The sequence below is a fragment of the Marmota marmota genome, unplaced genomic scaffold (genome assembly GCF_001458135.2).
Source record: "Marmota marmota marmota unplaced genomic scaffold, marMar, whole genome shotgun sequence".
Classification (NCBI taxonomy): Eukaryota; Metazoa; Chordata; class Mammalia; order Rodentia; family Sciuridae; genus Marmota; species Marmota marmota.
This window is the reverse complement of record NW_026000019.1, coordinates 5,093,767-5,106,325: the sequence shown is the minus strand read 5'-3', so window position 1 is coordinate 5,106,325 and position 12,559 is coordinate 5,093,767. Positions and strand designations below refer to the sequence as shown.

Here is a 12,559-nt window from a genome sequence, read left to right as displayed (position 1 = left end):
ATCCCCAGTCAGAGTCGCCTGTTGATAGCCCTCTGGTTAAAACGTTCTTGGCTGCGGAGGCTCGCAGATGTAAATTTCCCTTTCACAAGCGCGATCTTCAGATTAAAACACAGCAAAACGCACTTACCTAAATACCGAATGTCTGTGCCTTACTGGAGTAGACTAGATTAAGAAGAAAAGATCCGACTGCACTGAAAGTTGCTTTTTTTTTTTCCCCCACCCCTGCGCAACAGCAGCAGTCCTCCAAAGAGGATGTTTGAATTGGCGAATTACACTAAGCCCTCGTTTCCTCAAATGAAGTCACGGACGCTGATGGCACTGGCTTGTCAGGCAGGACGACCGGACTGGCAAAGAGACCAGGTAGAAACTAGTGAAGGGTGAGGGGCGCCAAGTGGTGTGAACCAGTATCAATAGGAGTCTCTCAGTAGGAACCAAGGGGGAAAAGCCCTTGAATGTGAGACTGGGGATGGGGTGACGCTGCAGTTGGAGTACTTTTATGTCTGAAAGCCAAAAGGGCTTTTGAAATTTAGAAAAAAAAAAATGCTTAGGCTGTCTTGTCAGCCATTAATGACGACAGGATAGTTCTGTCACAGAAATTAAGGAAAAAAGCGGGGGGGGGGCGGGGGGGGAGGAAAAGCTTGAACAATAGGTTCTCACCTCTATCCATCCCAATGTTGCAGAAACCAGAAACTTGTCCTCATGGGGATGAGGGTGACAGGTGACAGGGTTCACAGAGGAAACCCTTAGAATGTGTTAGAGACTACTGACACATGCAGGTTTGGCATTGGATGAGCTTGCCAATATATGAAGTAAAAGCAAACATTTTAATGTTTCTGAACAAAACTATACTGAGGGGGGAGGTGATGCTCTTGTCAGTTAGGCTCCCTAGAACTGTTCAGTGGGTAAAGCAATGACCATATTACATACTTATTAAAAATTGAGGGTGGAGGTGGGCAAGTGTGAAGAGTGAGGCAATTAAATTTTTCATGTAAGGTCAGTCCCTGAATTTTAATTTTTTTAGAACCAAGATAAACAGTGCTTTCTTCAGATTTCTCTCTTCCTGTGATGTAAGCACTCCCTGTTCAATTAACTGTTCCCCAGCTAATTCACAAAACCAGAAATGCACGGCCAAATACTATGCTTGAATTGAAATACAGTGCCCCAAATAATGTGTTCATATGTGATTTGGATGTTGTAAGAAAAAAATGGTGCCCTCGAAACTCCCACTCCTTCTCTGACCACATAGTGGCATGTTAGTTCTTACGGTTCTGCTAAATTCATAAATACACACTTTATAAAAGTCCTCCCTCAGACATGCAATTGCTTACTATGAGATGAACACTCACTGACCTAAACAACCTTCTGAAGATCACAGGGAGTAGTGAACTATCCCAAACCCTGTAATACTCAGATCTCTCTTAGATAAACATAAAATTCCAACCTATCAAATGGCACAAGAATGTGTGCCCAGAAGGGTTAATGGGGGAGGGATAAATATCCATATAACATGTAATGCAAATGATAACAGAAGCCAAAAAAGAAAGAAAGAAAGAATGTAAGACATATTAGGGTAGCTCTTTACATGGACTACATCTTAGCAGTTAACTGCAACCAGAATACTAACTAATGCATATGGTCAGATAGATCTTAAAATAGTTCTCAAAATTAGCACAAAAGGAAAAAAATTAAGAAAAGGAGAAAGAACACCTTAAAGAGCCTTAATTAAAATAACACTAATAAAAACTTACTAATATCATATAAAGTGGATCACTTACCAGAGGAAATTTCAGGAAGCAAGATGACTGTAAGAAAAATACTTCCAGGATTCAAGCGGATACTCCATGGTCTTCCAAATCAAGGTGAATTAGTGAGCTGCTGGATGGTAGGACTTTGAAATAATCAGCAGTTCCTGGTGGCATGTAACCAAGTGAAAACCAGTTACAAAGAGAGCCACAAACCCCCAAGGAAAGGAAGCAAAATGTGAAAGAGGAGCTTTTTATTTGTGTGTGTGTGTGTGTGTGTGTGTGTGTAAGGGAGAAGTGAGGGGGTGCTCACACTTAGGCAAAGTGAAAATTTATAGACGGCACATCCCCATACAGTGGAGAAAAACAGAAGCTGTGTAACCTTAGAGAACAGGAGGTGGAATACAGATAAATCTGCAAAGAGAAGTAAAAAGATGTGTTGAAGTCAAGGAGATAAAGAGAGAACTAGTGAGCAAGGCTGTAGTCATCCTGATAGATATAGCAGCAAGAATGATTTAGGCTGCTGGGGAGGATCCAATGAGAATTCAAGAGGGCACTGCTTCCGAAATCCTGTTCTGATCTTCCCACTCTCAGTTCTTTAAGAGTTACCTGCGCTGGGAGCATTTTTATCAGGATTAATAGTATTCCATCAGTACATTTTGCAAGGATTTCCCTTGAACTCTTTCACTTGCCGCAACTGAGGGAGGCATAGTAAGGCAGCCCGACACAACCAGCACCCCAAATAAAACACTACGGATCAGTCACACTGTGATAACCAAATCATCAGCGATTTGCATTGGCCGGGTGGGGGATGTCGGGGCGGGTATCCAAGGGCTGAAGATGGGGATAAAGCCGAGTCTCTGGGCGCTCTCGGGGGCGCTGCTCTTTAGAGGCTCAGACAAGGGGACTGGGAATCCTGGTTAGATGAGGCAGCGGCGGCGGCGGCGGCAGCCCTCCCGGGTCCCACTTCTGTGGCGAATCCTCCTGCCTGGGAGTCCAGGCAAGTGACTTGCATCAGAAGTCTCAGCTCCAAATGCTTTGCTTTAAGAAGCTGGAGCCTTGACCGTTCGGAGGGCCATCCCTGGGGGAGCAAGTGGCAGCCTGAGAGGCGTCCGCCTCCCCTCTGATTTCCTGCACAGTTACCGAGGGATAGTGTGCTAGAAATGGCTCTGCTGTCGAATGCATTTTCTTGCCATTTTCATGTCCCGATACTGCATAAACAATCACCTGATCGATCGGGTAAGATTAGCTTTATTCTTTCTCCCTTTTCCTCTCCTAGTCCCACTACCTCTCCTAAGCATAAACCCCCCGCCCTCTCCTGGTCTTTTCTCCTCTTGGAAACCTACTTCGCCTAGGGAATTGCCTGTGTGACTGAGAGGCTGGTAATTCTGTTTGTAGATGATTTATATTTTGGCTGTGGAATGAATCCCCCTCCCCACGCAGAGTACTCTCCCTAGAGAGGGTCCTCCCCCACTCCACGGGCTCGCTCTCGGAGCTGGGATCTGTATAAAGAGCGCTGTGGGAGTCTTTTGCCCTCTGCTCTAGCTGGGTCTTCCTCCGACTGAAGCTTAAGAATTATTCTCTCTCTCTCTCTCTTTTTTTAGAATAGGAGGGAAAGGTAGAGTGGAAATTGATTTCTTGCAGAGACTGAGTCGCCGGATGATAGAGGGAATAAACATTTGCCCTGGATAGAAATGTTCTTGGTAAGTAATCTTATTTTCTGCAGTTGAAAAGGAAACACATTGCTTGTCACGGCCCATCCCCCACTCCATTCATTTATTTGTTCTCTGTATGTAAATCACGAGCTGGGTCAGTGGAAATTTTCTTTTCCTCTTTCCTAGGAGAGTGGTAGAATGTAAGGGTGAATTTGAAGTAGGGATTTTTAAGGAGTCAATAGAAACGCTTTAAGGTCCTTCTTATCCTACATTAAAAACGCAAAGGCAGGCAAAGCAGATCCTTGTTTGCTTGCTAAAGGGATATTTAAGGATCTCCCTTAATTCCTACTAAATCTCTTTCCTTTCTGAAAATGAAATAGTTTTGAGTTAGTAGCCCCGTATTTATGCTTTTCGTATACTTTGATCATTTTATAAAATATATTATTCTTTCAGTAACAGTAATGAAAAGATTATTTTTTCATATTTTGCAGCTAAGTTAAAACTACAGAAATCTATTCATAAATGTGCAACGTGGATCTAATCCTTATACCAAATACGAACTAGTAATATCCCAAATGGCTATTTGCATGTTGTGATAATACTATAAATTCATAAAGCCCTATGGTTTTCCATGAGTCTATAGCACCCCCAGCCTGTACATGCTCATAGTGGGAAGAGTGGGTATGTTTAGGAGAGGGAAGAAACCAAACAGCTTTTGATTGTGCTTATATTATAGATCACTAAGTGTGAAGAGTAACAAGTCTTGTAAATTGTGTGAACTTGGTTTTCAAGTGTAAGCTGACCATTCTGGAGGTGAAAAATTAAGAGGCTTCTTCCAAGAAAAATCTCTGAAATTTTGAATTAATATATCCTTACCAGTAACATTTTACATTAATTTTACATTAAATACATTATTTTTTTCCTTTATTATTGTCAGTCCTACTATGACCCTTTATCCTCAAGTTTTAATAATAAGGGATAAGTTAAGTGGTGCAAAATTGATTCCTGATGCAAACAGGATGACCTGAATCTCATAAAAATATATGCTATTAAAATTCCATTGATAAAGTTTCATTTTAGGTAATCAATATTCTAGAAGTCACTAATACAAAATGCCAGAAGAAAGATAGTTAAGTGACATTTTACAAAAGCAAGGGAAAATATGCATGTGCTCAGGGCCCTGCAGTTTTTACTACTATCACAATTGTTAAGGGAAAATATTTCAATAAGGACATGTTGATATAACTTTTTTCTATTCATTTTTTTTCTTCCTTTCTGCAGGCTATATTCCATCCTTAATGATGTCATAGAACAGAAGTTTTTCTTCAGTTCACTCATTTTACCATAAGGATGGATGGCTTCTGTGTGTTTCTGCTTTACAGAGAATGACAAATGTTGCTAAGAGGCTCTGAGGGCCACCTAAAAAGGATCAATATCCTGAATTACATTCATTTCAAATAAACCTTAACAATTCTGATACATAGCAATTGTACTTTTCATATAAGACCTCAATATACTGCCTAACTCTACTTGACCTAATTTGCTATTCAAAGAAATCCAACATGACTTAAATTAGAAAAAATGTTAACTTTGAATTTTTTTATATATATAAAACAAATGTAAGACTGCTATTCTTAAATATTTTGGGCAAAAGAACCACATAAGAAAAATATTAATTTTATAACCTACAGTTCCTAAACTTTAAAATAGTTTGTAGCATTTAAAGTTTTATTAAACAATTTAAGTATTTGAACATTAAATAATATGTTTACATTTAATCAACTCCAAAATAGCTGCCTTTAATCTTCTGAACAAATCTGGTTTTTACTTGCACTGCTCTCAAAAATTACACATTTCTGCTTTATGTTGAGATTATTTAGTCCTAGATGACCAAAATGTACATCTACATTTGGTAATTTAGTACATTTTACATGATTGGTCACATTTTTGTTTGTTATCCTGGTGGCTTCTTTTACATGTGTGAGTAAAAACTAATATATTTCTTACCTATTAACTCACTGAAATTTCTAATTGAAAGCAACATTTAAGAAATATTAGGGCTCGGGGTAGAGCTTAGTGGAATAATTTGTGCTTAGCCATGTTTTGAGGCCCTGGGTTTGATCCCCAGTACAGCCAAAACAAAAGAAAGACAGATATATTGTATTACAGAAATTGTGATGTGATTTGCTCATGAAGCAAGATGTCCATATGCTTAATATTTTTAATTTTAAATATAATTTATAACAAAAGTGATATAAGATGAGTCAATTTAGAGTGTCCTTTGCAAAAGACCCTCATACATGACACACAGTTATTCATATATAATTTCACTCATTAAAAATATTGAAATTTACTTTCTTTGCTATGTGCTTATTTTCTTTCTAGAGCTTTCTATTTGAAAGTATATAAGATTTATTAAGTACCTATGTGTGTAGACATCTTCACTTCTTACATTATAAAATAAATATGCTAAAATGCATTTGAAGCTCAAGGAAAGTATGCTAGAACTTGAAAACTAGATGTTAAACTATTAGTGTAATCATACACCAAACTGTAACCTAACAATCTTTAAGTAGAGCTCTCCTAACTTCTTAGTTACTGCACATTCTAAATCAAATTATTATTAGTTGCTAAGAAAAGCACTGTTTGAGACTGAGATAAGGAGTAAGAGAAAGAATGAAAAAGTAATAGATCCAGCCTTCTTAGAGTTTATTTTGTTGATAAACGAATATTCTTCATATAGAAATTTATTTCCCTGCTGTATTTTGTCCCCTACAGCCCATTCTCCACACCACTGCCCTCAGAAGATTGGAGAGTATTTTACAATATAATACTGATTTCTCAAGAATTGGCATAAGAGTTCTTTTTGTATATACCTTGAGTTGCTCCCTAGAATATCTTCCCTACTCAATATGAACTTTAGATAATTCCAACCACCTGTAATTATATTTCATCGTATCACCTCACTGTTCTACTTCTTAAATTCCCTGCAGTGTAGAAAGTAGGATTATTTAATGAGCTACATACACATCATCAGATATTTAATTAGACTCCAACATATTTATGAACCCCCCCCCACACACACACACACAATGAAAGAGACTACGACAATGTCTTGTGGTGGAAACATTACATGATAATAAAAAGTTCATGTTCTATTAACAAAAACAGCCATTCAAAATTATTTAGTTTTCTGGAGTGGTTGGAGCCATAATAGTTTTCCCCCACATATTATATATATAGTTAAAGAATGGCAAACCTAAAGGCAAACACTAACACCAAAATCCATTTGGCAGTTTTTGTTCCTACATTAAACAGTACAAGAACAGAGGAATCAATTTAATCATTTTTAAATGTCTGTAATGTGTTCTTATAAAATTACAATTTTTGAACTAACCTAAAAAGTTATTGTTTTATGAAAGCACTAATGCTTTATAGAAGCATTTCTGGGAGCATTTAAGTAGTGTTTGCACGACTGAGTGTATTTTGTGTGATTAATAGTAACTTTTCACACATGTAATGAAGTACATAGCTTTACCCATTTTGAAGCACTTACTGTCAACTACTGGTTCAATGAAGAATGAAATATAATTATAGTTTTCCCATATTTGATCTCAACTCCCTCACTTTATATTCTAGCTATCTAGCACAGAACTCTAATAGAGCAGAAGCTTTATAAACATTTAATGGATGAAACTAAGTACTCTTTCCCTCTTTAACATGACCGTTTTTTGTTTGTTTGTTTTTTGATACTAGGGATTGAACCAATGGTACTTTATAACTGAGCTGCATCCCCATCCCTTTTCTACATGGCTGAGGTTGGCCTCAAACTTGTGATCCTCCTGTCTCTGCTTCCTGAGTCACTGGGATTACAGGCATGCACCTTGTACCTGGCCTCTCTTTAACATTCTCAACAAAGCTTGTTATATGTAAAGTTATCCAATTATTTAAAAATATTGTTATTAAATAATAGCATTCTTCAAGATGTTTTCAGAGAATTTTGCGTATGTTTGATCACATAAACCAATTCAAATTGAAAACAATGGCCCTTTGCTTAAGATTCTATATTTTATAAATACCTTACTGATATTAATTTGATCCTCTCACAATGTTTACTTGAAAATGAGAGACGTGGTATAAGGAAACTGAAGAACAGTTATGATTTTTTTTCTTAGTCTGCTTGTTTAGGTTCCTACAATATAATACCATAGATAAAGTGGCTTACACGAAAGACATTTGTTTTTTAGTTCTAGAGGCTAAGAATTCCAAGATCAAGGGCCAGCAGATTTGTTTCATGTTGAGGGCCTGCTTTCTGTTTTATGGTTGTAGACTCCTCATTTTCATTGTGTTTTCACATAGCCTGTCCTATGTATGTGAAAGTGAAGGGAAGAGAAGAAGGAGCAGGGGTGGGGGACAGAAAGAGTGAGAGATCTCTCTTACTGGCACTGATGCAATCCAGTGGGTCTCTCCCTCAAGATCTACTTTACAGCTAATTATCTACATAAGCCCACACCTCAAAATACCATCACTTTGGGAAATAGAAATTCAACATATGGATTTGGGGGAGGCAAACAATCAGTCTAAAAAAATTAATAAAAGATGATCCCGAGTTCCTTTTATTCACCATATCCTCCTTTGTCCAAGGAAGGAAGAGGGATGGAAATATCAAGGAAGAGGGATAAAAATAAAACATTGTTTGTTTTAATGAATTTGTTAATTTCAAAAAGTTATATACATTATTCATGTGTTAATTTCTTGCAAGTCAAATGCATTTAGAGAAGAATGAAATGTTTGCAATGTTATGAGCTAAATTATAAAACTAATGATATTTTTCCATTCAAAGTTTTTGGAATTAAGTTTTCTTATGTTGATAAAGATTATTTTATTAATTATTTTACTACCAAAATGTAATAATTTTTGTAGCTAATAAAATATATTCCTTGCATATTGAGATATGGATTTATGAGTATAAATTGGCATGTACATACTCACACAATATTTGAAGAAACATAAAAAATTGAAAATATCAAAGGAATTGATAGCAAACAACTTTCCCAAAATCCTTTCTTATATATGAATTTCTGTGATTAACCAGTATGGATGTAGTAGGAATAATAATGACTCCCATAGTGCCCAAGCCTAATTACCTAAATTTGTGACTGTTTTACCTTTTATAGCAAAAGGGATTTTGTAAAGGTTATAATATTAAGCACTTGGGGATGATATGACTACCATAGATTATTTGTGTGTAACTACTGTAATCATAAATAAGCTTCCAAGACAGAGACAGAGGATAAGAAACAGAGTTGTGAGGACAAACACATTGGTTTCATGACTTAAGAACTGAGTTAATTCTTCTAACTTGGTTACTCAAGAGATGGATAGAAACAAGGGTAGGGAGGATTAAACATAGCACTAATTTCCAGAAACAAGCAAATAAACTAAGGGTATATAATACAGCATAATTTCATTTGCTTAGACTGTATTACTTAGCATATAGTCTTACACATATTATCACCAATACATACTGATATAGGTGTAACATATTAATGTAGGTGTGAGAAAATGGGCAATGTTCCTAAATTTGAAGACTATGTGAAAAGTACAAACCATAATATGAAGAAAAAAAAAGCAAAGGACAAAATTATTAAGTGCAAAAGCTGTTGACAATTAGAATGATATTAAAAGAAGTTTGAGATTTAAAATGAAACCACAGAAGAATAACAGAGAGTGGGACAATTTTTATTTCCATGAAGAGATTGATATGAAGAAATTTGATATTTTTCTCCCTAGATTTTATATAGTATAGCACTCAAGAAGAGAAACTGAACATTTACTTAATTAGGATGCATCATTAATTTTAGTGTCTCATGAACTCTGAGGGCCTTTCACCTCTATAATGAAAATAAAGAGAAACTGAATTACTTGATTGCCTATCCTCTTGGTATCTCTCAGTCTCTCTAATGTGTGTACTTTCTATTCAGAAGAAATATAGACCTTGTAGGAGTATGAAAAACAATCCTTCACATTGATCATGGACCTCTGGCTCTGAAGATAAAATATGAATTTATAGACAAAAGTAATTTTAAAAGACTATATAACATGAATTCATTTCATATTTGTGAAAAGAGAATGAGTCTAAAAGTCCATTCAACAAATATTTATTGAGCATTTATTCAACAATCTTTCATTGATAGTATTTTATGTAAGAAGCAAGATTTTAAATGTTATAAGGACATAAAAATAAGTAAGTTACAATCTTTATGTCCTAGTTGGAGGATAAGGGATGTAAGCTGATAAATATAAAGGTATTTTTTACTCCCTCCTATATTTCATCCACATCATCAATCATACTTTTATTACAAAGAAAACCAAATGTATTGATTGTCATCTATAGGCCAACCACTTCCAAGAATAATGTCCTGCATAAAACCAAGAGCAAAGATCATGAATATCTGACAAATATTACCAAGAAGAAAACAACAACAGTGAAAGAAAATATTAAACCTAGAATTAAATGAGTGCTACTTCCTTTTGCTTAGGCATAAGATCTCTTCAATACATCCAGCATACTTCACTCATTTGCATTTCTTACTAGCTCCTGTAAGCATGTAAGTTAGCTTGAGCTTGTTGGCAAGAAAAATTTGCTCAGAGTTTAAAAGGCAGCAATTGAGTAGGATGCATATTTTAGACCACATAAATTAAATGTTGCCATTTCAACTCCTTAAAACAAAATTTAATTTAATGCTTAAGTTCAGTTGACTACACAGAACATGTGTGGTGATCTGAATCACAGTGATGCAGGACCCAGTAGCCTTTCATCTCTTGACCCAAGCCTCCATGAAGTCCTTATGTATTTTGTATGCATTTGGTAAATGGGAGAAAAAGAGATTGTGAAGGTCACTTAAGAGACTTTGTGGACCAGGTCTAGAAGTGGCCCAATCACTTCTATTTACACTCCATTGACTGGAACATGTCTCACTTGAAAGAATACTATAAAGTGGAATCATGCTTTGCATATAAGGAAAGAAAATATGCAATAAGCTGCATGGATAGCAATATGCTGCATTGGTAGCCTCAGACCAAATCATTCTTATACATGACTAAAGCATCAGGCTGCACAGTTAATGAAGGCTGGGAGATTTAACTTCACTATGTGAAAGAATCAACTCAGGAAATTTGGTAAGTTGTGCTCCTTGCCAGTAACTAAAAGGGAAAGTGCACATAATTAGTTTTTAATAAATATTTATTAAATGAATGAATGCTTATGGCCCTTGAGTGTTCTCATGAAATTTTACTGTGTCCAAATGTGACATTCAACTGGATGTCTATGTGCAAATAAAATAAATAAATAAATAAATTAGAAATTCTAGACAAAAATTAACCCAAAATGTATCACTGATTTATATATAAAAGAAGATAGATAAAACAATCAAGATGACCCTGAGTATTGAGATGGAGTTTTGATTCAATACAAAAAGAATAATTCATAAAAGAAAATAATTAGTCAAACTTTATTTAAAATTAAAATTTCAGTTCTCTAAGTGATACTTTTAAGTGTCCCAATTTCTCCTTCAGGCTGGTCCTCCCCTTTGAATTTTCCAGTCTATCAAACTTACTTACCAACAACTTTACTAGAAAGTATCATAGCCATCATAGTTTTAATATGTCACAAAATTCAACTGCTATTCCTCAATCCATTCCCAAACTTGTTCCACCTCCATTATTCCCTAGTTCAATTAATGAAAACTCTTCTTTGCTGATGATCAGGTAAAATAAAACTCTGCAGTTATCTTTTGCTTCTGTCAGGGCTTTTACCAGATTGATCAACAAATGCTCTTTTTTTTTTTTTTCAAAAAAAATTTTTTTTAGAGAGAGAGAGAATTTTTTAATATTTATTTATTTTTTTTAGTTTTTGGCGGACACAACATCTTTGTTTGTATGTGGTGCTGAGGATTGAACCCGGGCCGCACGCATGCCAGGCAAGTGCGCTACAGCTTGAGACACATCCCCAGCCCAATGCTCTTGATGATAACTACAAAATACACCTTGCATCTGGCTACTTCTCACTACTTTCATTGCTAACATAGTCATCCAAGTCACTGTAATCGCTCACCAGGTGTATTTCAATAATCTCTTTGTTAGTCTGTTCTGCCTATCTCTTCATCTCTCTTTCAGTCCTTAACCCAGAAAACAATATAATCCTGTTAAACTAATCTTGTAATTCCTCTGGTCAAAATGTACAATGTGATCCCATTTATGTAGAAAAAACACCAGTGTTTACCTTGACTCTCAAAGGCCTAAAACATTTAATTATTATTATTTTTACTCCCTAGTTTATAACTAGCATCCTCCTAGTCACTCTTTTTTTTCCAATGACCTGGGCCTTTTAACAGAAATAAACTTCTTTCTGAGGCCATCAAGTTGAGAGAAATTTCCATTTTACATTTGTAAAGTCCTAGGTCTCATTGGATCTCCAAATGCTATTTGGTATGTTCTCCCTCTGGAAGTATTGGTCCAGCAGAAACAAGGTAGTACAATTTCAGGATACTTTCCTTCTAAAATACCATACTATAATTTTTACTGTACTGTTGACAGTACCTGTTGAGAGTTTTCTTCCAAAATTCCAGGAGAAAAGCATATAAGAAAACTCTGTCCTTAGATTTTTAGTCATTGTGTTTCACACCCAACTTTCATTTTGCCCCCCTCTTCTTCTCTGTAATTCTTTGCCTTGGACTACAAGGACTTTTATTAACTTTCTGTAAGTAAACAAACTGCCCTCATGTTCAATGTTCTAAAAACAGCAGTAAAAATTCTCTATAATAGAAGTGTTCTATTAGAATTAAAAGACTCTTCTGTGAATCCACTGAGATGTGCCTCCCAGAGAGAACTTTTAACAATTCAGTTTATTTTAAGTTCTAGCTTTTACAAACAAAGTGTACCTTCATAAGTTGAGAATGAAGAAACATTAGTTCTGACATTGGTTTCTCTCTATTGTGAGAACAGCAAATTACCCCCACCCATTACAATGTCCAAATATTACCCAAGTGCATTAGACCAAAGATAAACTTAAGTAAACATTTACAAGAAAGAGAAACATGAAGTGATTAGTTTGAATCCATCTACCTGCAAGAATATATTTATTTACTTCAGTACAAAATA

The 12,559-nt window shown here is 35.7% G+C and overlaps 1 protein-coding gene and 1 long non-coding RNA gene across 4 annotated transcripts in view; one reads left to right on the top strand and one right to left on the bottom strand.

Moving 5' to 3' along the window:
* Positions 1-2,341, bottom strand: part of Brinp3 (BMP/retinoic acid inducible neural specific 3) — a 375,650-nt gene extending 373,309 nt beyond the window's left edge. The window contains exon 1 of one of the 2 annotated variants that reach the window (XM_015491686.2): positions 1,776-2,341. The gene's annotated coding sequence lies outside the window, so the exon portion shown is untranslated. Of the gene's footprint in view, positions 1-127; positions 509-1,775 lie in introns of those variants that run through there. The other variant, XM_048809819.1, reaches the window with a different exon arrangement.
* Positions 2,342-2,634: 293 nt separating this feature from the next.
* Positions 2,635-7,147, top strand: LOC125618637. Of its 2 annotated transcripts, none has more exons than XR_007349952.1 (3): positions 2,635-2,981; positions 3,347-3,445; positions 4,679-7,147. It is a non-coding gene; the product is annotated as an uncharacterized LOC125618637 (long non-coding RNA). The 2 variants fall into 2 exon arrangements; XR_007349953.1 differs by having other exon boundaries at positions 2,638-2,981; positions 3,352-3,445.
* The last annotated feature ends 5,412 nt before the right edge of the window (positions 7,148-12,559 follow it).